A 24,866-nucleotide genomic window follows, 5' to 3' on the forward strand; every position below is an offset into this window, starting at 1 on the left:
AAGCAGTATCAGACCCCTCCCAAATGTGTGTAACTACTTGGTGATTTTCTGAGAGGTAAGCACAGACGGGGTAACTTGCTTCCTTTGGGAACATCTTCCTATGTCCAGCCAGCTTGGTTTGATGATATGGTGTTAGACTTTCTTAAGATGAACGGAGAGGAGAGGTAGTAGATGGTTTCAGTCCTGTTAAATTAACTGAGAGTTGAAGTCTTTCTCTGCATGACAAGAGGCTTTGAACAGTCATTCTGTTGGAAGAGCAGAGGTATTTATTTTTTTATGCCATTTACGGCCTCAAATAGTTACTGTGATATACGTATTTTTAATACTTCATCCTCAAACAAGTAGTGGGTCAGATAACATCACTAATTTCTTGGTCTCCTTCCTGAATGAGTTCACTTTTTATCATCAAGCCAAAATTCATTATTATTATTATTACACTGTAGTAATATTTGCTATCTCAGATGGGCGATCCCGTGTGGGATCAGGCTGCCTCACACAAAAGCTTTCTGCTGAACGGGTTTGTAGACCTTTTTTTTGTGAACGTTTAGCAATTCAGGATTTTCTTAATTAATCTCATAATGTTCTGTGTACTGATAGTGAAATTCTAATGCATCCATCTTTGCCTATATGATATTAGGCTGAAGCCTGACTCAAATTAATTTGTCAGTAATTTTTTTTCCCCCGTGGGATTCAGTTGAGGTCACGTGAATATGAAAACATGATTTATGCTTCAATAATTGAAGATTCTCTGCTGAATAGACAACTGCTGCCTTCAGAGATTTACAACAAAGCTGTTGGCTTTTTTTGCCCCACAGAGTGGTGCAGGGTGGTCCACCATGACTTTGTCCTGCAGGGTTGTTTCCTCTTCTGTCATACTGCGCTAGGCTAGCTCTAATCTAAACCATCAAGGAAGTGTTTCCTACTAATTCCTTTTTTATGCTGTTGTGAGCAAACTTCCATCTTATGTGCTGCTGTTTGCGTCTTCCATGTGTTCATGTGTGACAAGTAGTTGTAGTTTTTTTGAGCGCCTGAGAAGTTACCACTGCAACACTTAAGTTTTCACATCTGCTACTTACATGTAATGAAAAATAGTTTTGATCTAGTTTGTTCACAATAGCTCTGCCAAAGACAAAAATGGGGAAATGGTGGACTTCAGTCTTGTTTTCATTGTGCAGAGAACTACTCAGCCAACCAAGCATGAAAATGTTTCACCTGCGAAGACTATAGAAGATACTTGTTCTGGATTCTACTTTTTTTTTTTAAACTCTTTAGATAGCCCTTTTCAAAGGGAGAGAAAATTTTGTAAATTTAACAGTTTGTTTTTGGTTTTGTTTTTTTTTTTTTTAATAAAAAGAAGTTTAATATGCAGTGGGTTGTAGATAGGAGCCGGGGTGTGTTGTGAGCCCTGCTAAAAGAAAGGCAGAGGTTTTGCAATCTCTTGCAGTGCTGATTTTATTTTGGAAACTGATGAGAGAGAACCACTTTAGCAATTGTCCCAGCAGAGCCTGGCTCTGCTTTGGCCCGAGGAGCCTTTGTGCCACCCAGGCGTTGTGATGGAGAGCCTGGTCTCTAATTTGCTAATTGTTCCTGGGCCGTGATTTACAGTGCTGCGGAGAAGGTCAGTGTCAATCCTCTGCTCCAGCACAAGGGGAGCGCTGCACAACATATAGCTTGAAATCATTGCTGTATTTGTCTGAAAATGACAACTGTGCTACAGCCTTTGCATAGCTGGGAGAAACATTAATACTGTATGTGAGGAGAGCTACCAGAGTCCTGGTAACAAAGGTATTTGTTTTTCGTCCAGAAAGACTTAATAAAACCTTGGGTTTAGTAGTAACAGCAACTGCTAATAGTGCTTTTGGCCCGTTTTGAACATTGAGTGTTTTAGTTTTGCCCCCGGGATAAGAAAGGGCAGTGGTTAGTGCTGAGGTGGTTGCACTGGGCCGAGTGCTCAACACCTCCCTGGTGCTGCACCAGCACCCCTGAACCACAGCTGAGGGAGGCTTCCTCTGGAGAGCTGCTGCATGCTGGCCTGGCGCTGGTCAAAGCTGCTGGCCTTGGAGAAAGTGAGGGCCTCGCACTGCGTTAAGTAACCCCCAAAGTTATTTAAACCCCCACATACCTCCCCCTGTCCTCAGAAACCCCTTTCCCGCCAGTGGGCTGGGCCCGCGGCTTGCACTCCCCTCTTGCCTGGGCCTTCGGTAGAGAGGTGGCCAAAGCCTGCCCCACAGGCTGTCTCTCTTACTGCAGCCACCAAGTAAAACTGCCTGCTAGGAAAACAAAAACAATATTTACTCCTCCTCGTCAGCTGCAAAAAAAGCCTGAGTTATTGGAGGGAATCGCTGGCAACAGTCTTGTGCTGGCAGGTGGCGGAACAAGGGGCTGAACTGTTCTTATCTTGGATAAACCTAGTCAGTGCTGCAGGAGGTACAAATAATTAGCAGTCTTGTTCATGATTAAGCCCTAGGCAAACATGAAAACCTGTAACAAAAGCAAAGTCTTTTGTACAATGATTCCCATGTTAAAGAAAAAAAAGTAATCTGCTGGTAGAAGGCACCATACGGGTCTTCCAGGCAGGGTAATGCAAAATGAACTGTATCCCAAAATATTTCACCTAGGAGAGGATGCTAATTGCCTGTGAGCAAGGGGATTTCAACAGCGATGGTTCAACCTATGAGGCTGCAGAAACATGTAACTTGGGAGAGAAACTGAACTTGCAAAGAAACAGGCCATATGCAGTTTTGAATTAGAATTAAACAAAGATGAGATGTGAGGGGGTGATTGGGTACAATCAAGAGGGCAGTTGTGTTGCTGATGGGGGTCTGTTACCCACTGCGCTATCTGTGCAAATGGTTAGCAAAGGCTAATGCTAGGTGAAGAGCAGCTAGGAGCTGGCTTTTTAAATAAAACCTTTCCTAGGAAGCATAAAGCTAGATGAAGAATATTTTCCATTTTGGGTTAACTACCTGGATTATTTTTACAAGGATTAGACCTCATTCCTCCTAACTCTTAGTGTCGCTTCAGTGTGATTTCAAGCTGGAATTAGTGATACTTATACTGGAGCAGATGAGGTCTCATGCCCTGTCCTAGAGGCTGGGTTGTGGGGTGGGTATCTGGCAAATACCCACTACGGCGGTTTGCAAAGTGTCTGCCTGGGCGTCCCCATCCTCTGGCTCCAGTTGCTTACCGTGTGTTCAAGACTTCACCCCACACATTGTCAGGTCAACTTGTTCTTTACTTGTGGTGGAAAACTCTCTGACTGACTTAAGAGGTGGTATAAAATACATGTGAAGGTAGCCGGATGTATAGCTATGGGAGGATGTAGGAATCATACCAGGGCTAAGTACCGTTGAGAGAGTTATTTTATATCATTTGCTATTTTAAAATGGAATTACAGCTTTGTAATGGTTTGCAAATAAAACCTCCGTTCACATTGTATTTCAAACTAAGTTAATGTGATATTGTGGCATAGTTATTGGATTCAATTGATATAATTAAAATAACTATGTTAGACTGTCAAAATACTTTTGTGCTGTATGTAATGCTCAATGTTGCTTGCATATACAAGGCTAAGACCAGTCTTGACTTCGTTGCTCAAACTAGGCTGTGTCTGTGCTAGGCGATGCAGCTAAATACAGAGGTCCTGTTTTTTTCACAGCCGCTATGGACCCCACAGCTCTACATGAATTCATTGACATCTGCACATGTCCATTGCTGCTTCACATCAGGACTATAATTTGTTCCTGGCCACCAATAAACTGTTTGCAAAGAGTCCTAGGGTGTTGTAGCGTTGACACAAACTAATGCAATTAGACATATTAGACACTGGTTTCTCTGCAACCAATTTTAAACAGCACCCTTGCTGTAGCTTTAAAGGTCACTGTTGATGGAGCCTCGCATTCACAAACACCAAGCTTAATTTGTTGTCTATTTTAATGTATTGTCCTGAAGTTACTGGGTTTTGAGAACATAGAATCTATTAAGAAGCTTAATAGAGCAGCTCATTCCAATTATAAGAAATGTATTGGTGGAGAAAATGGAAATGCATGGAAGATCAATGTATTAAGCAGTTGCCTGAATGGAGGAAACAGAGGAAATAGAATAAAATTAATTCTCTTTAGTACAAAAAAGATAGTACTAAAAATGTTGGGTTGCTTATATTGTAGGGGATGATAAAGCATTTCTATGCTGATGATATAAAATCAGATAAAGAGCTATCCACAACTTTTTCCTTCATCCATTTCTTTTTCCCCAAGATATTGCTGGGTATAGTTGGATTTGTTTGCCTTTACATTTTTTTTTTTTTTCGCTGGGTTATGTTTTCCTATTTTGGAAGTTCTTAAATTCCTACACTGGAAGACTGTTGTACTGAAAACTTACTTGGCAGCAAGATAACTTAGCAGTGAACTCGAGACAGGTCATCTGTGAAGATGCGGTCTGGAGCGACTGGCTCTTTGGCTTTGAATTTCTGTTGCTAAATGCCAGGTTTCCTAGGTGCAAAATCAGGGTTTCAGACTACGGCCTAAGGACATGGGCATTTGGATAGTAATCCCAAGTGAATGCTGCCAGTTTCCTTCATCAGTGGTGTCTAAAGGAAAAAACAGGGGAGGTATTTCTGACTCAGATCCATTCGCTGCTCCAGTTTGCCGTGTGGCACAACTCAGTGTGTCATCTGCTTTGGCAAAAACTTATGGGGAGGCAGAGGAGGGGGCAAATTCATTGAGCCAGTTTTTGCTTTTACTGCCTCATTAAACTGTGGCTGCAGCCCCTCATGCTCAGTGCAATCACCATTCAAACACAGGTGTTTGAAGAATGCTATTGTAATTATTTTTTACTATTTAGGGCAGGTTTCATAGAAACTATGAAACAAACTTATGATCCATAGAAATTCAATATTAAAAGCTAGTTGAATTATTTACAGTATCATCCATTTACTAATTTCACCTTTTGTGGTATAAACAGGTTGCCATTTAAGCCTCATTTTAAATTATCCGTGGATAATATCTGTGAAGGAGTTCCCAAGATTTTTTCATGTAGGAGAAGATTACAGCCTGAATGTAAGCAAAACAAGGTAAAGACTGGCTAACTCAAAAGCTAACTCAAACACAAATTGTATATTTGCAGTAGGTTTTTACTTTGAATCATCTGAACAAATATTTTTCTTGTTTCCCCATGAGAAGAGCAGTCGGTAGGACCTTGAGACAGAAGTCCCACCACCATGTCGTGGGAAAGAGCTAAAAGAGTGATCGTGAACCCGTTACTCTGCCTTGCTGGAGCTCCTTCCGTATGAATGGGGAAGGGGTAAAACCTCTGTGCCAGAGATGAAGCAGGCTAGTAAGTGGATATATTATAGTTGGGACTGAACTGAAACATGCTTATATTTTCCCTCTGGGATTTGCACTGAACCTGGCATTTCAGTGCATGAGGAAGAACATGGCTTTTGAGCCACAACAGGGTTAAGTGATACAAACAAAGATAGGTTAAAATAACATTATCTGTGGCTGAAAATCGCTTCAGTTTCATCAGGCCTGCTAAGATTGTCTCAGGTCTTCTCTTTTTCTGGTTTGGCTGTAAGATTCTAAGTTCCTTGCTTTGTTTTTTGGTTTTGGGTTTTTTTTTTTCTTTTTCTTAAATAATATATATCTGATGCCAGACAAAAATGTAAGTTTGTTATAGGAATTCTCCTTTATGCGCAATTTTTCAGCATGTGTTCGTAGTGTTGTATGCTCTTTCAAAAGTTATCAAGAGAGGCTGCAAATCTTATAAGGCTGCAGACTGCTAAAGATTCAGAGGTCTTTGAATCATGCAGTAGTTTCTAGGGCACATTATTCATTACAGACAGTAATCAACGCAGGGAGAGAGATGGATTATTGAGGATCTTGATAGATGATTCTGTGATCTGACACTGGTCATAGCTTGAAAAGAAAGATTGAGATCTTTATTCCTGAAAATATTAAAACCCTGACTTTGATGGGATTGCTTGTATGATTTAAATTAAAAACACTTTTTTGGAAGAGAATTGATTTCCAGCCTACTGGAATGTGTGTATTTTTAAATTATTTTATCCAAATTTTCCTGCTTGTTCATCTGTTTCCAACATTCATAGTTTAAGTAATTTAAAAAAATCTAATTGTCAATAAGTTGTTTATCCCAGTGCTATATAAAGCAATTTAATTCACTTGGATTTACAAAAAGGCTTTTTACAAAGTTCATTACAAAAGGCTCTTCAGTAAACAAACAGATCGTGAGTTCAGTCCTCCTCCCTCCATGATGCTCCATCTGTCTAGACTATATCTATTCTAGACACACAATAACCTTTCCTCGCATCCAGGAAGGAACAGACTTTCAAAAATTACTCCCAGAGTTGAGCTGCATATGTTTTTGGGTAGTTTTATATTCTATAAGGTGTCCTTTCTGGCAATAATGCGGTGAAAACATATGTAGACGTGTCAGGAAGATTCCCATAACAATTTTGCTTTGCAGAATCCATTTACAAATGTTGGACGTTGTGCTACTATTGACCTTACTTGTATTGTAGGTTTTGGTTAATGGGGGCTGGTCCCTGAGGACAAGGTACCGCATGTGTTTTAAGAGCAGTAACGTCTGCTAGGTCTCTTCTGTCTCTTGAGAGGTGGTCTCTGCAAACTCCACAAAAATCAGAGCTTGGCTTAAAAATCATCTTTTCAGAATGCAAAACTGATTTGTACAGCTTTAGCGTTAGTGTTTAGGGAGGAATAGCAAACTGCTGAGACTTGCAGCACTGAGTTTTGTCTTGCCCTGACTGGGAGAGAGTAGAAGTGTGTCCACCTGTTGGCTATTTGGCTGCCTACGTAGATGAGAGCCCTCCTCCCACCTGCCCTGCAGAGGTGGTGGCTGGCACTAGTGTCCTCCTTGCAGACTGGCAGGAGCAAGGTCTGGTGAGGCCATAACTGACCTGACACCTTCCAAAGCCTCAGCCCTGCTCTGACTTCTCCACCTTGTCTTGTACTTGAGCAGTTATGAACCAGTTATAACCTGAGGGCTGTAAAGCAGATGCTGCAATGGCCCTGAGCGTGCCAGAGGCTTCACCACATGCAATCAGCATTCAGGCTGCTAGTCTCATAGAGCTGGGACTCAGAGATGAAAAAATATGGGATGTGCTCATTGTGCTGTATACAAAGTTGAGGTGTTTTTTTTTTTTTAATCTTTCTGTTGGAGAACTGAAGCTTTGCTCTTGCTGTTTATACTAGCAGCATGATTTCTTTTCAATTCTAGCTGTTCCCAAAATATGGGAAGTAACTCTGTGAAGAGTTCAGCAGCGAACTAATTGCTTCCCCACCCATACAAGCAGAAGTCTGCAGGTGCCTTAGGCAGTCATTTGTGATCCTTGTTAATAGTTCTGCCTGTGATAACTATGCTATAAAATATTATTTTACTGAGACACTAATGGGTCCTATAGGGACTGCAGGAAACTGCAGTATTGCACATGGGAAAGCCGTGATTTAGGACAGGTGCCCATGTGTGGGGGAAAAAAAGTGAGGAGGGCTAAAGGCTAGACCTCAGGGAATCATTGCTGTTTTGGGAGAGAACGCCAAAGGACCCACTTTTCTCCTGAGAGTCAGGTTTTAATTCTGCCATTTGCACCCTTGCTGGTGGTTCAATTTTCCTTTCTGTAAACTTGATGTTGGTGTATATCCGCATGCACAAATCTGCATTGTTATGACTCCGCCTTGCCTTGCTTACACTCTCACAACGTGGGGCTGCAGGGCAGGAGGTACCGTTCAGCTCTGTCACTGCAGGCAGATGGTAATGAGGATGAGGCACCGATACGCACTGTGGTGCTTGCCTGCCTCCACATCTGTTGTGAAGCTTCATGCATTTTTGCACAGTGCTTTAGGAGCTGTGGACAAAAGCCGGTCACTGTTGGAGGGACAGCATGAATTAAGGCCATTGGTGACCCACAAATGGCATTGCCAAACTGTAACGGCAGACGTAGAAATCGTAAATCCTTGGGCAGTGCAGGCAAGCCTCGTCCTAAGCTGAAGCAATTCGAAGTTCAGCTATTTGGAAGGTCCCATGGTGCTTTATAAACCCTGTACGTCACTCTCCAAAATCTGGAAGCTCTGTCTGCTCTTGCTTTGAAGCCAAGAACACTTAGAGCTAATTCTCTCTTCTTTGCCCTTGCCATTGACCTCATTTACGGAGATGAAAGAAGTAAAAACAATTAGCTCACCGGGAAATTCTATTATGTGGAAGGGAGGTGGACGTTTGATCAATACTCGTGGGTTATGGTCTCAGCTGGAAGGGCAGATTTTTGTCTCCCAGATGGAGTGATGCCTGTTAGTCCCAGAGGCTTTGCAAGTGGGAAAGATAGCGATCCAGCCTTTCACTTCTGGAAAACTAAAAGATGCTATTTTAATCTTCTCAAGTAGTGAACTGGAATATATATTGGACATAATTTATCCTGTTGTTATAGGGGTAAAAGGGCTCATTAGGGAAATGTGCCCTTCATTTAACTATGCCTAATTGTGTAAAGCAGAACCCATCCCAGCCTCTTGCTCCCGCAGCCCAGAAGTGATTTCTCTTTGACCGTTTCACAGTATCAAGTAACTTACTCCATTCAAACCCCTAACATGTTCTGCGAGAGCCTTCCTTGCTCCTTCACCTCGCTGACATGAACGGGGCCCCTGAACACAGATGTGTGCCATGGGCTGGAGCGTACACTGGCCACGTGTGCACAGCGTGTCCCACTGAGGGCAGCCTCTGCGGCTGGGGTTTCAGCTGTGACTCCAAAGCAGCCTTTCTGGTAAATTGGAGCAGCTGAAGCAGATCTGGCTGCTCCTGAATGTTAATGTTCTCGCTGAAGCAAATGAGCATATATTAGGAGAGGCAAGGATAAGTGGACTTTTGCCTTTGAAGCTACTGTTGCATGATTTGAATCAGTGTTTTTTCCTAACCACTACAGAAAAGTATTAGTTTATCTCATTTAAGGTTTGTTATCATGAAAAGGCAGAGATGCCAATATTTTAGGGTTCAAGGTTTAATTTCCAGTGAGAGAAGTTTTGATAAGCTTTAGAAAGGTATGGCTAATTTGCTGTAAACTTAAAAGCAGAAACTAGCACTGTTAATGGTAGGGAATTCTTGCACCTCTACTAATGCCCTCTAACATTAATTTATTATTTTCATGCCACTAGTTGCCTTTTGGGATGGATAATTTGCCATACTGAGTAAAGCAATTAGTCTGCTGAGCCTCCTATTTTCCCTCCAGCCATAGCTAATGTGGAGAGTTAATATATTTTGCATTTTTATTCTACCTCCGCTCTAAGAGTCTCAGCAGTTTTTACTCATGTTAGTGTAAGAAGCCTCTAAGCTACTCTGATAGCAGAGATCATAAATTATCTCCTTTTGCCAAGGTGGGAAACAGAGCAATGGCATGACAATGTGCTTTAGTGTTCCTGGTACTGGGTTTAGAACATCGTAGCTGTGAGACACAAAGCAGTAATTGCATGTATCTTTATCCTATCAGTTAAAATGTGTGGGTTTTTTTTCAAATCACAATGATTTAACTTCATTTTGGCAGGTTTTATTCCAGTTCATGTATCTTTTTTGTTTTTCAGTATACAACCAGACCTTCCACCAACCTTTTTACAAGTCACTTCTAGCTCTCTTGTGCTTGTTTTGCCCGAGGCGCTCAGCTGGTGCACCAGCACCACACCTCACGCAGGCAGGCTCTGTATATCCCTGGCAGTCCCTTGGCTCCCCTTCCCACTGTTATGCTAGCTAGACCCCAGAAAATTTGCTAGGGCTCTGTGGTCTAACAGGTGAGACAGAGGCTCTTCTGATTAAGGTGACTGATAACTGATGTGCTACACCTTGTTTTGCAGGTGTTTCAGCATCACAGTTGTTCAGTGTCAGGTGGCTGAAGTCGGTCCATATAAAGGCTGAGCATGGTTGTGAAAGCTGCTGCACTTGGAGGATGGTGATGAAACTAGGTAAGTAAGAAGGATCCTTTGCACTACTGATTCCCTGGTGTTGTTGGAAGCTTTCTGAGGAGCCACTGGCTAATGTAAGAAAAAGGCTTTCTAAGCCAAGTATGTTGCTGCTGTTAGGAATTTTGCATCAGTCCTGTTACTTGCTATGTGCAGTGCCAGGGGATAGATGGGCTGGGCTGATTTTGTAGATGGTGTTGCTTGCTGTTGGTGTTTTGGTGTGGGGTCTAGCTGGCTGTGTGTCCCTTGGAGGGGTGGCAAGGGCTGGAGCACCAGGTACTGTGTGTGGTGTCCTTGTGAGCACCCCTGGAGGGGCCCTGGCCAAAGCTTGTAGTCTCTCTATTTTTCTTCAGTCCTTGCCCCTGGAGCTTTTTGCTGTCAGTTTTTAAGAAGATAAATAGCAATGCAGAGCTGCCTGTGTCCAACAATAGTGGTGACTTGTTTCTGCTAAAAGTGAGGTTTCTGTGGGGAAGCTGGGCTGGACCCTTGCGTGATTCCCCTCTGCTCATCAACATAGATCAGGCGTCTGACCTCTTCTGCTATACAGTTGATCATTTCATTATTGTTTGGACTTACAAAATTATCTGTAGCTAAACATAGCAACAGACCTTCCCCTGGGTAGTTTCTAGGGTAGCAAATTTGTCCGCCCACATTAAGAAGTTCTGTTTCTTGGTCAGATGATACAGCACAGGATGCCCTCAACTTGGCAAACAGCAGGGCTTGCTAAGGTGTGCACTGGGTATGCTTTAGTTCATGGTCTGGTCCCAGCTGTGACTAGGGAACACGGACGAGCTGTTATGCAAATTGGCTCAACGGGGGGAAAAGGAGATAGTCCATAAGGGTTATTTATCTGTTGAGGTGTGAGGGCATAATGACCATCTTCACTTCTTTTCTTGTGGATAATTGATGCTCAATGCTGTATGCAGTGAAGTTATGGTAGCACTGAAGCAGCAAGGAGAAGCTGATTTGGGCAGAAGCATGCATGCTGTTTTGGAGCAGGAGTGCTCACTGTGGATTGTGTCCGGGAGGAGTATAGCTGCTCTGAATGAGCAGAATGGGCATCAGAAAGTAGTCCTGGTCATGAGAACGAGTGCAGTGTCAGGAGCACTGGTCAGTCAGCAGGCTAAAATGGTGTACAGCTCTTGCAGTTGCTGAGATGCAAATAAAGGTCTGATCCAGCCGAGCAGCCTTTCTGCAAGGCTGTTTCTTGGAAATGTGGGTGACCTTGGAAACAGAAGGGCTCTCCCTCCAAGAGGGCTGCTCACAAAGCCTTGCAGTATTGCAGAAGAGGCCTTTCGCAATGCACCAGGTGGTGGGGATCAGCACAGGCTGGGATCAGTGCAATCTGGAATACCAGGTGGCATACTGAAGCCTGGTGCCAGCACAGACTTGCTATCTTTCTCATCATATAATTCATTGGTGATCTTGCTAATTAGAAATCCGATCTGTGTTTTGTATTGGCTTAAATATGTTCTGTCAAACGAGTGGTAGTGTTAAAATCTAGCATTAATTGTTTGTCAAGACACAGTTGAAGCCACAGTCAAAGTGAGTATGACTCACTTTAAAGAAGTGTTTTTCACCTTTATTTCCCTGTCTCCTCCCTTCCTGCTCACCACATCACCCTTATCTTTGTGGAGCAATGCTTTAGGTAAGCACTAGGACTTTGGCATTGAGTACTGTGTAAAGGTACTGTTCAGGCTGCTGGAGCTACTGAAATACTCTGAGTAGCAGATGCTAGGTTTTCCATCACCGCCGCGTTTCTGGTGCTCCAGATCTTTTCCTGGATGTATATAGTGGCATTTCACAGTGGGGCCAGGTTCAGTGACCTTTTGATGGTCATCGGCATGCGGTTTATTCTCACTTTTCACACAGTTGCGAAGCAAATGCTGCTGGCACAGTTTGCAGGTAAGACTGCACTGCAGATGAATCTGATGTGATGGGACTGCTGCAGTCTGGAGGGATGAATGTATAGCAATCTCTAAAGCCAGGTAACTTCTCAAGTCTGGCTTGTGATATGGCAAAACAAGCTGAGATATTTTTGGGTGCTTAGTTTAAATAGGTGGAGTATTGTGCCTTCTCCTTGCTGCAGCATTTTGTATCTATTCCGGGGGAAAATAAATAGCTTTAAAAATGTGGGTGTATCTATGGCAGAAGTAGCGCTGAATAGAAACAGTGTGAAGAAAACAGTACTGTTTGCAAGCTGTCGGAGAAGCTTGCCTCCTTATTGATCCTCTAGGTTAGCAGAATGTGACAACCTATAGCAACAAAAGTGAACGAGCATGGAAGAATATACAGGGTCTGATTAAAAATTTATTAAGTTGAGCTCCAAAACCTCAGAAGGATATTTGTGTTGGGATTTTTTTTTTTTCTTCTTAGCAGTGTTTCTAAACAATCTGGAGTGAATTAGGCCCCTACAATTGGAAATTTAATTTGGGGTCATCTTTAAATGAATTCTAAAAGCATTAGACTCTGTTTGGCCAGGATCTCTGCTCTGGGCCTGAGCCCAGCATGTCATCTCCAAATCAATTCCAAGGTCCCTTTCCAGCCCAAGCTACTACTGATTATTTCTTTTTCCTTTTAACAAAAAGTCATCTCTATGGTGATCACATTATACATCTTCATCAGTAAATCAGGAAAGCCAATTTCAGACCGAAGGAAGCTGCTGCACAAGGAAGCATTGTGGCTTGTGTTTGGCAGCGGTGCAGCAGCTGGCATGCATGCCCAGGTTGACCAGTATCCTCCCAGCAAGGCCACACCTTGGGCTCACAAGGCTGCAGCTGCTTGGAAGTCATGCAAAAAGGAGCATGTATACATATCTTAGGCACCTGCCCTTCCCAATCTTGAGTCTTGGAGACAGGCTGTTTTACCTTTTGATTCACTTTGGAAGTGGAGTATGATCCCAGAGAAAGGGCACTACAATTCAGTGGGTTTTGCTTCTGATGAGCTGGTGCATATCGAAGGTGCTGGGGTGCGTGTTGTGTCACCTCTGTAGTGACAGGCTGCGACACACATGGCAGGAGGTCTCATTCTTGACTCAGCTGTGATTGTTGCTCTGTTGTATTTTGACAGAAGTCTTGTTTGATTCATTTGCAAGTGTTTTTGTCAGAAGGAGTAAATGTGAGATGATATGCTGAAGGTAGTAGTGCACACAAAGTATTCCCTTTTGAGAATTGCCATTTGTAATTGAGAAGTTCATATAAAGCAACGCACAGTCACAGTGAATTGTTTTGTTGGTTTTTTTATCACATTTTAAGCCTGTCTTACTAAAGTCATAGTTTTGTGCAAGGATCATATCTTAAATTGTTATTGAATAACTTCATTTCTTTCCATACTTTAAACTGATAAGTGGGTCCTACACACGTTGTTTTAACTAAATTAAGGTCATTAAACTGCTTCTACTCTGCATGCAGGTGATCTCACTGCTTCTGTTAAAGGGCTGAAGTTTAGCAAGCACATTGCATCATGGCATAATGGTGTGTGTATTATACTCTCAAGAACGCTTCACAATGTGCCTTTCTCTCCAATAAGCTCTTCTCTTTTACAGATAGCAAGATAGTACTAGTGCAGCATTTTCTCCATCAGTGTCTTGACATAATGTTTAAAGATAGAGAATGCAGAATGGTGCTATGATAAGGTTGGAAGACTAAAGGTATTTGTGTTTGTGTAGTGTGAGCTTTTATAGGCTTAATTAAAATTTGTAAAGCAACAGGGTTTTTTTCAGGTGAAAAATACTCCTTTTTAGTGTAAGTTGTCATGGGAGTCCAATGGAAAATAACTGTAAATAAGGGACTGATGTGAATATAGTTTGTCAAGGCATATGAAATTAGAATAAATCTCTTAAAATAAAGGCCAGGTGCAATACAAGCCAGAGCAATGATGCCCTGTGTGCTACTAACTTAGTTAGTGCAGTTACCAATAATTACCACATCCTTAAATGACCATATTGTATTCAGTAGTGTCAGTAAGGTCAATTCACAGTCATAGGATAAAAGGGGACACTCCAATAGCTCTTAATGTGCATCAAAATGAGAAGATTGATATTGACAAGGTCACCTCAGCTCAGAAGGGGCAGTTTGTTTTGAATGCCTGTAGTTTTTCTTGCTTATGATTGACAACCTCAATGGTATGACTATTTTCTTTCTATATATGTTTTTGTTTGTTTTTTTTTTTCCTAAAGGAGCACCACAGTTAATGCTAGCTATTTCAAGTAACACAGCAACAGTACAAGTAAGTAGATACTAGTAAGATTTTCTGTAGAAAGTTGCTGCACCCCAGTGCCCAATGTCCCCCAAGTGCCCTTTGATCGTTCTCTGAATGACCCCAGCTCTGTGTTAATGTCTGGCATGCAGTTCCGCAATTAAAATGTGTGGCCTGACATCAGTTCCGAATTTGTCTTTCCTTCAATTTTTCATGTCCACCCAATTCATTCTTTTGTCCTCTTAACCTTCTTTCTGTCAGATAACTGTTTTATTCTTTAGTTGCCATCTGTGGAAAGTTTGCATGCAATTTACTTTTTCATTTCTCATCTTTTTCTTATTTTACTTTGAGTTTCACACTGAAAAGGATTTTAATTGCTATTCTGTAAAATTTGGAACCATCCACACTCTTCTACTTTATAACTTATTTTTTCTTTTTTCCCAAGTAAAGTGATTGGAATGATATGTGCTGTAAAATTTTTGTAGGAAGATCTGCATATTCTTTGCCTGAAGAACACCTAGGTGCATGCAAATTTGTGAGCTTAGTTAACTAAATGTAGGCCTTGAATACTGTTCTCTGATTATATTGGGTGATTAAGAGTTCAGGTTTAGTGAGCACTGTTACTGTCATCAGGAAGAGAAAGCATTTTAAATGAAACCAGTGAATATCTCCAGGATTTGACTGTTTGACAGTATTAGCGATGGAGGGAGGTTGTGATATTATGGCTTGAATAATCAATGCAACTGTTCTGAGACGTGGAGGAGAAAGGGAAGTTATGAAGTGTAGCAAACTTGTGAGAAAACACAGGTTTCAGGAGAGGGCTCTTTAACCTAAGCTTCCTTGGAGGTTAAGAATACTTATACCGCATTTCTTCCTGCAGAATATGGTGCTGCAACTGTAGAAAATGCTATGCACTGGATAAAATAAATTGTACAAACAGAATGGCACCCCCCCCACCCCCCCTTTCTTTCTAAGCCTGTTGGTTTGGTATAATACAGTGTGAAAAATACACTGTAAAAGTCAAGGATAAGTATTTCTATTTTGTTTTTTTCCTTCTGAAGCTTTGTTTTACAAATATGATGCAGTTTCTGGTGCAGAAGTCAGTGCATTTGCCTTAGTTGAATGGATGGCAAAGGGACGCTTGTTAGGAGGAAAATCTAGAAATATGGCTGCAGGAGCAGTAACTGTGCTCAGAGGTGCAAAATGTGAGAAGGTGTCTTGGCAGTCCTGGAGATGGGAGAGCAGGCAGACAGATCTCAGATCTCCAGGTCCTTCTCCTCTCCTCTTTCTCTGGCTCAGGTCCCCTTCCCCACACCAAACCTTTGGTGATCCCTGAGCAGCAGCACAGGGTGGCCGATGCCTGTTGCCTTGAGTGTTGGGGCAGGAATGACACCTGATGTGGTGTGTAAGGTAGTAAGGAAAAGCTGTGGCTTATGTTTATTCTTCCATCAGTACCTGTGTTGCACCTTCAGCTGTGTGTTCAATTCCATGAAAATTTGGAATAAATATAGTAACTAGTAAATAGCAGGCAAATGTAACTCTTTTGTCTTGGTATATAATAATACTGGGTTTTTTGGGGTGTGGGGTTTGTGTTTGTTTTGTTTTGTGTTGGTGTTTTTTTTTTTTTCCCAATATTCAGGAAATACTTTGCCTTACTAAAGCTTTTATGTCAGGAAGAAGGAGGTGCTTTTTCAACTAACTTTTACTGCCTTCTCTGATTTCCTGTTAGTCAAATCACTGGCGTATTTGGGGTGAAAAAAGGAAACAAAACTTAACCAAGAAAAAAACCCTGATACTTTGACCAACTTCTAAAAATAAGTTCATAAACCATGCATTTGTGATAAGTTTACATTGATTCCCCCCCCCCCCCCCCCTTAAATATTAAGATTTATTCTCCCTAGAGTGTAATAAATCTGAGGTGGAAAGAGGTCAGTATACACTCATCTGTTGCCTCTTGGGAAATGGCATTTGCAGAGTGATGGCTGGCCTGGAGACTCACACTGTCAGCCTGAACCTCTCCTTCAGAAAAAGTGTAAGGTTTAACTGTAATGGCTACATTTTTTGGTCTTTAGACCAGTAAACCCATCTGGCATTTTGTTGAGGTTCAGCCCTATTTGGTGAGAGAAGGTGTAGTACTTATGAAGCTGCACATACTAACTGGCAAGAAGGACACGTATGTATGTATGTATACATGTCTCGCTGTGACCAGGGTGTGCAGCCAAACAGCTCCAGAGCAGGTTAAGAAGCATGAGAGCAGAGCCATGGATGAAATCAGGTCAGGGACTCCGGAGTGAGCTGCCCGCTCAGTGGAGTGGGAGAGAGGTGTTTTTGTCAAACAGTTTGAGAAATGGCTCTGACTTCAGCGATGGGTTTTGGCTGAATGGGTTGACGTTGCTGAGCCCAGTCATGCTACATGCTATCCCTGTTTGAAGGAACAGCTTTTTGTATTCACCTGGTCAATATAGGTTTGCTAAGATGTTTCTTTTAACTGATTTCTGTTAAAAAGTGTTGTTTTAACCTCAACACCCTTCATTGTCTCTCTTGCAGCTTTTTTATTTGGACATTGAAGCAGTTTGCTTCCGTACGTCACAGGCTTCAGTGAACTCCTGTTCTCCTCTCTGGCATTTGAGGAAAGCTTTGGGTAAGCGCCTGCTCGGCTTGCCTGGGAAGACTGTTTCTGCGTAACAGGCTGAAAGCCTCGACCAGTTTTACACATTCCCTAAAAAGAGCTTGACAGCTGGATTGCAGCTGGTTTATTACTGATTGTTATTTTGCTAGATTTTTGTGCAAACTGTTTCAAATCCTCTCCATCTTCCTAAGTTATCTCCATTACAAATGTTAGCACAAATAGATGTGATACAGCTAAAATCCATGGCTTGTTACAGGATTGTATTAGGCATTGTTTATGTTATTCAGTCATGCTGGTAACAACACATAATTTCTGTTAAAGGTATTTACCCTTAGCAGTATTTCATCAATGAAAAAAAATGAAGATGTCAAATCTTCTCTCCTGTTAGGAAGCCTTCTGTTGGAAGCACAGGAAAAGGGCCACAAGAGGCAAAGGGTCCGTATTTTTCAGAGCAGCCGTTAAGTCATCACAACAGTTTTACTGTAATCCCAGGCTGCTTTCTTAAACTGTGATCTGAGGGCAGAGGACTGCTATGACAAGGCAAGCATGCTGCTTCAGTTATGTCCCTTTCTCCCTTCTGTGTTAAGAAAGGGGGAAAATCTTGTTGATTTATTTCAGTTTTTCGACTTTGTCTTGAATTAGCAGCTGAAGTCCTGAATGTCTGTTCCTCTGCTACCCTGCAAGTGGGAGCAGTAGGCTGGCTGGTCACTGGGTGCACACACAGTAAATAAGCAGCACTGTTTTGCTTGTTAGTGCACTGTATCTCTAACCTCCTGTCAGGATGCTGCTGACAGCAACAAGGACCCAGCCTGAATTTTAGGGGTCACTAACAAATGCTGGTTTAAGGTCCTACCGAGAAAAATTTAAGTTAATTGCCCTTGTGTTGAACAAGCTGCTCTTTGCCAAGTAATGTAATATAGTAGTGCCTTATTGAAGGGAGGAAAGGAGAGGATATCAGGAAGGAAATTGCTTTTGTACACACTTAAACAGGCTACTTCTCTCCCCAGACACTGCTGTTATGTGACATTCCCCTCTCTGGTGCCCAGGGAGGCATCGGGCAGTTGCTACCTGTCCAGCAGCAGGGGCCACTGGCAGCTCAGGATGCCGGGAGGCTCCTCAGCCGCTGCTGCACGTGGGGCAGCGCCAAGAGAGGTTACCTTCTGCTCTGCATTCCACAGCATGTGCGGAGCTCTTGTCTGCAACAGAAAGACTGTCATGGGTCTTTTTGTAGCTCCTGTTTCCTGGTCTTGTGAATCAGCCCTCCTCAAGACAACAAGAGAAGTCAGGCTGTTTTCTTTCTGTGAGATGGAAGTGTCTCGTGACCTGCTGGGCACTGAGAAGTAGATCTAGAAATGCTCTTTGCAGAGGTTATATAGACTAGTAATTTATATTTTGGCTAATACTAGGTTTTCTTGAACGGGCACGAGCCAGGTGTTTTTATTCCGTGATGTGTAACTTTATATGTTGAGCTTGTTGCTGCTCTTTGTTTTGCTTACTTGTGAAGCGTGAAACCAGAGCATCTACCTGCTGAAGCGTGTCCCTGGTCAGCTGGATTAAAGTGCAAAAGGGGCCAACTGAAGTAATCTTTTTATTCCATGCTCTGGGAAGGAAACTCATGGTATGAAAGAACATATGGTAGGTGTGAAGAATGACCAAAGGCAGGAAGGGCAGCTGAGCCTGGCTTATGCCACAGGCAAGCCCTCGGGTGTGGGGCTATCCTGGCTGTGCCTGGCTTCTATCTCACAATGTTCACTCCCGTTGGCTTCCATCACTGTACCAGGATGCTATGTGTTTTACTGATTATGGGGTGTGATTCATATTTATCATGTTACTGGAGAAGCGGTAGAGATCTACTTAATTCTTGCAAATACTGCTGAAGTAAAACAGGACTGCAGAATTTCTGTTGTCTAAAACATGCTGGTGCTTACACTGAAGATAGTAGAAAGCACACGTGGTCCATCAGTTCTAGCATTTTCTTAATTTGTTTCTTTGCTTATTGAGATGGCATTTAACCTTTCTGGTTTTGTTAGAAAAGCCAAGACTGATTTCTTTCAACGAAGTTCATGCAAATATAGGCAGGAAGGGTAGGAAAAGTATAAGCCCTTTTAATTCGTTCTCACCAAAAATAATGGAAATATTTCAGTCTCTAGAAACTCCATTATAATTTTATTTCTGCAATCAAATAGCAAGTATATCTTCTAAACATATTCTTTGTTCTCACTGTTTTCAATAGTTTTGCATGAAGTATGGTTGTATGTTGATGATGAATATTATAAAAGGAATGGAAAAAAGATGTGCTTTATACTGGCAACTAAATATGAGTTTTCTACAAATTCATAGTTTGAGTACATTATTGACTGAATTGTTCCTGAACGGTGTATTAAAAAAAAAAAAAGCTTTTAATTTAGCTGAGCAATCTGATTTTACTGGGCTAGAGCTGAAAAGCCTTTTACAAAGGTATTCTCCTCATGCTGCTGGATTTAAGCTAATGCTTTGTAGGTGTTGAAGCCGATGATGTGTTTCTAGAGAAGAGGGCTTCAGACCATGAGGTTTTTGCCTTTGATCTTAGGGTGTACAGAGCTAGCCTGTACTGAGTGTGTGTGCTGTCGCAGTGCTGAGACATCCAGCTTTGAGTTGTGCTTGCCAAGTCGTAGCTCATCACTGTCTGAGGCCGTTCTTGTCCACTGAGGACACGCTGTATGTGTCTCTTAGCCCACAACAGGGCATTTCACCTTTTTCTGCATAGCAAGGTTATAGCTGAAAAATGCTGTGTGGGATTTTTGTTTTGTTTTGCCTTTTTATTTTCACTATGGCAAACTGGACACCACACACGAGAACTGTGGTAAACGCCTGCAAATTCACCTAGATGTCAGGTACAACAGAGGATGCTGGCATCAGGTAATTCTTCCGGTGAAGAATTCATGCTGTAACAAACTTTTTGATTGAGTTCTTTATCCCCATAAATATATGTAGAAGGGGGAAAGAAAGAGCAAACATTATATGTCATGCAACTAGCCTGCCAACTTGCAGATTGATAGGAAAGAGAACTTCTATTCAGTTGAATTCTCCATGACAGAGATTATTGCAAGTATCCTACGTTTCTTACTCTGTACAACCTGGTTTCATGATGCAGCACAGTAGGAACCTGCCCTTTTCTTTTTTTTTTATTTGTGGCAAATGACGTTTATGTATCCCAATACTTAGGGGTAGCTTTCTGAAAAATATTAGATACAATAATTTTTGAATTGTAATTACAGGTAGACACTAAAAATTATAGTCATTGTCTAAAGTTCATAGCTGGGATATTTTCCTTCCATTCTCAAAAGACACCTGTGATTTCCTTTTTGAGCCTATGTTTCAAAACTGATAAAACTCAGAGGGCTTTTTCTTGCTGCAGTATTAATTTCATTTATGAAGAAAGCCAAGATATCAAATATTGACCTGACCTAGAGAAAATATTGACATTAGAACTAGAAACTTTACTGGTTAAGGTGCAGGATGAGAACAGAAATCTCTTACCCAGGGTGCACTGAGAGCTTAGAGGCAGCTTGAGGCTAATGCAAAGAGACAGGTTGTCTGGGTTAATACCAGCTGGGGAAAGACTCTGCGAAACCAGAAGGGAAGAGGATGCAGAATGTCTTTCTAAATTTTATTAGGCTTTGGGGATCTAGTCTCTGTTTTATAACATATAGCAAAATGATTGATAGTCTTGTAATAATAGAGTATTAGAAAGGATTAATAATCCTCTCCCCCTTCCAAACTTAAAGCCATCCATGTTGCTTTCAGAAGGCAAGATGTGACCTGTTGCACGTACAATTTGTTATACTTCACTAGTTTCCTTAAATGTGCTTGACGTTGTGACCAGCAAAGTCCTAGACAATTCTGTGACTTTATTTATTGGGCTTGTGGTGTTAAAATGCTTGATGATTTCTAGGTTCTTTTTATTTTTTTATTTATTTTTAAAAACTGTCACTATTCCAGTTTCTTCTGCAGTAGTGACCATTGGATATTTTGTGTTGCTTTGAATTGATCTTAAGAAGGATGTAAGAGGCACTTCGGGTCTTTTCAAAAGACCAAGTAGAAGGAGTTGGTAGTTGCTGCTTGTCACTATTCTTTGTAAAGGTTTAAACGGAAAGCGAACGACCTCAGGCATCAGCCATGAGGTCACTGAAACAGCACCAGGTGAAGAAGGCTTCATAGCCCAGTGAAAGGTGAAATGCCTGGAAACAGAATGATCTGGATGCTACTCCTTGCTTGGTCAGTATAGCTAGGGCAATCCTGCTGCTTGGATTTCTTTCTCACTTGCTGTCTGCCTGTTCACTTTTTGCTCCTCACTGTGCATGCATGTGGCACCCAGCAAACCAGGTCCTGGGTTTTGTCTTCTCTTTTCACTTTACCTTTTCAGAAGGACTAAGACATCTTCTGTCTCATTTGCTACTGAACTGAAAGCAACATAAAATGGCTAACAGTACTACGTGAGTATTGCGTTACAAGATCTTTCAGCTACCAATTACTTGTACTGCAATAATTATTAAGTAAAACCGATCTGCCTGAGGTCACAAAGCCAGGAATAGAGCACATCTCTCCTGACTCCTGGTCCAGTGACGCAGCTGTTAATTCACGCAATTTCTACTTGAGTTCATTAAAAATCTTCTCCCACAGCTCTGCCTCCCTCAGCAGCCAAAAATTCTGCTTTTAATAGAAGAAAGGAGCTTCCTTTGGGACCATAATTCCCCCCACAGTGAAAGAACTTATCCAGCTGAGAGTATGTGCTACCTTTTGAAGTACCATTAGCACTTTCTGACCTGAGAAATGAGAGGGGAACTGAACTCTAATATCTAAGCTTGGAAAGCACGCCTAATACAGTCAGGGCATGTGTGCTAGACACTTTTCATGTCTGAATGCTGCAGATAATGTGTGTTAAAAGTTCTCAGAGATGAAAACTTGATTTATCATAACAAGGAAGATGCCCGCTCCCCCTCCTAAGCCAACTAAACTCTTAAAACTACAGAATGTGAAAATGAGTCAGGTGTGGTGTGTGTGGTTTTGGTGGTATTTTTATTTTGTTTGTTTGTATCTTGTTTTTGTGGTGTGGTGGTTTGTTGTTTGGTTTTTTTTGAGGAATAGATTTTGAGGACAGCAGGGACCATTATGATCTAATCTGCTGTAAAAGTTAGTGATACAGAACTTCATCCTGTGATTTCTTCATTGAGCCTATAATGTGTGGTTGAGCATATTTTTTAGGTAGGTATCCATTCTTGATCTATTTAAATTAGTCCCATATGAGGACTAACTCACCTTTTCCCATGCCAAGTCATTTCAACTCTTAAATACTAGTTTTAATGCTAATGGCTAAGAAATGGAGATGTATGTACCTTCAGAAGAGAGCAAACATACTTCACTACAACCAGGGTGCTCAGAACATGAGCTAGCATGCCATTTGGTAACAAACTGCATTATACTTATCTTGCTTCAGATAATGCACCAGTTCAGAACTACTTAAAATAGAGTTCCACAATATTAATGTACTTCCATGCTTGCAATGCTTCAAAAAACCATTTTGGGGAGAGTTGGGGCTATTGAGAAGTTGTTTCAGCATACATTGTTATTCACAAAAGATGAATCCTATATGTTTCTGGATGAAACCCTATGTATGTTTTAAAAATAGTGGTTTAAGACCTCTTTCTAGTGTAACATATTAGCTATACAACTATAGAAAAGACTCTGTGTTAGTGTTTTCAATTACACATAACAAACCTTGTAACAGAAATTGGTGTTAGATATATTCACATATTCATCTTGACTCTGGATCATCTTAAACCACTTTGGAAACATGACTTAGAGAAAGCTACAGAATATAAAACTTAAAGCTTTAATTTCAACAGTAAAAAATGGCCAGTTACATGTAATAAAATCTTATGTGGATGCTTTTTTTTACTCCTTGGTATCAAATAGGTTTGGTTTTTTTAAAGGTTTTCAAATGTTCTGTTTTCTATAAGTTCTCAGTATGATGCTTTGAAAAGCTGCTGCAGAAACTTAGTGTTATGAGCTAAAACTAAATAAATAACTGGGGCTTTCTGCTGTCAGATTTAAGTCAATATTGCAGTATGGCATGTACACAAACATCACAAGTGCTTGTAGTTGAAAGTGGCCAAGAAGTAGGAGAAAGGAAAGGGGAAAGGAGAGTAAATCCCCTCATTCCTGCAGATGTTTGAGCTATTGGAGACAATAGTACTTGAACAGACTGTTCTTCCCCTCTGTTCAGGAGCAATGCCAGAGCTCGCAGGAACAGGAAACTTGGCAGCTGCAGGCGTCTCTTTATTAGCGTGCTGTGTCTCTTAAACTTTGTCTCACCTACCTCAGAGAGCGGCAGAATGGGGGAGTTTCTCAGAACCGAGGGATCCTGGGTGCCCTAGAAATTGGATTGAATTAGAGCAATGTGTGTTTGTGGGTGTTGCTTCTGCTCCTCCTCAAGGCGTTCCCCATTATATGATTGTAAAATGTCAATGGTTAGTGATGTAAAAGACTAACTGAAGGTAACTATCAAAAGCTTAAAGCCTGTGTCTTCCAGGTGCCTTTAACTCGGAGACTGTGAAATGGATAGAAAATGGCATACAATTGCCAGTGATACTCATGTCTTTTTTTTACCTTTTTTTTTCCACCTGGTGTGCCCTTGCTAGTGACAGGTGTGGGGTTTCTGATTTTTTTTTTTTATTACAACTTCAGATCTCATACCCAACTTTTAAGGGGGTAACAGAGTTCACAGTATGTGATGGGCTCTGCACAGAACCTGTAGAAATCCAGCCTAAATCAGGATCAAGCAAAATTCATATTTCCCTCTGATAGTTACTTAAACTGCCTAGATGAAGGACACAAACCCATGCTTAACTTCAAGCAAAGGATTTAAATTAAGCATATGCTTCGTGCATATGCTGAACTGGAATCATATAAGAAAGGTGCCAGAGTAATTTCTGTTGAGCATGTGTATGTATAGACACTACAAAACTGTCAGTCTATTGATGATTGCAATATGACATGAAGATAGTATGCTGCCTTCCTGGAACAAAGTTAGTCAAAGGAATCAATAAGGGAAAGGATATGCATGTAGGACATTAATATTGTTGCATTAACTATAACTTCTGATGATGGACAGATTTCCTTTTCTTGTGCATCCTATCTGTACTTTTACCAACTTCCTTTAAGACAGCAATGATCAAATCTAACAGCAATATTACCTAGTGAATGGAAAGTCTGTCTCTGGACTTCTAAACATGCCTTTTTCTCTATGTATGTGTATATATCCTGTGTGTGAGTATATGCATATGTGTATATATATCAGAACACTTTATATATATATATGTTTTATTTCTATATTAACTCAATACTGCTTCACTACTCTTCCTTTAAAATTTGTCTTATGAAGCAGAATGGCATTTTGATTTTACAAAAAGATATTCCTTTAAAAGGTTATCTTCATATAGACTGCCAAGATATATATTGCTGCCGTGTTTTGCTTGTGTGTGATTTTTTTATATACCCATATAGGTACCTGTCTAGATAGATATATAAAATCAAACAATATCTATAGAATTACTCACAGAGAGAGTGTGGTATTTATACAGCAATGTCTCACAGATCTTGTTGGTGAAAAGGAGCAAGTGAGATGATCCTGCCTCCAACCATGGCTCTAATCTTTTCATGAAGGGAACTGTCAGTGACTCTTTGATTCCTCCTGTCTAATTGTGTCAAAGAGTTTGTATCCCATTTAATTTCTGGCAATGAAAGAATGAAAACTGTTAGTTTTTCTATAAATACATATGAATTAAAAAAGAAACAGGCTGACTTACAAGAATTCTTTTCTGCTGTTCTTATTCTTCTTATTCTTGAAATGTTTAGACACCCCTATCAATCTGTATTCTGCAGTGTTAAATATTGGACACGAGCAAATACAGAATGCTCTAAGCCTCAAAATTGCTCAAAAATAAAATAACCATATGGACAATGTAATTATTCTTGTTTTATAAAGTTGTAGCTGAAGGATTATGTATTTTACCAAAGGTTCTAAGAGAATC

At 41.1% G+C, this 24,866-nt stretch overlaps 1 long non-coding RNA gene across 2 annotated transcripts in view; it reads left to right on the plus strand.

Moving 5' to 3' along the window:
- The first annotated feature begins 16,718 nt into the window (after window positions 1–16,718).
- The window catches only part of LOC127017545 (uncharacterized), a 166,428-nt gene continuing 158,280 nt past the window's right edge, over window positions 16,719–24,866 (plus strand). For both annotated transcript variants that reach the window (XR_007766614.1, XR_007766613.1), the window contains exon 1: window positions 16,719–16,806. This is a non-coding gene — a long non-coding RNA (uncharacterized LOC127017545). The remainder of the gene's footprint in view (window positions 16,807–24,866) is intronic.

Source organism: Gymnogyps californianus, chromosome 6 (assembly GCF_018139145.2).
Source record: "Gymnogyps californianus isolate 813 chromosome 6, ASM1813914v2, whole genome shotgun sequence".
Lineage (NCBI taxonomy): Eukaryota > Metazoa > Chordata > Aves > Accipitriformes > Cathartidae > Gymnogyps > Gymnogyps californianus.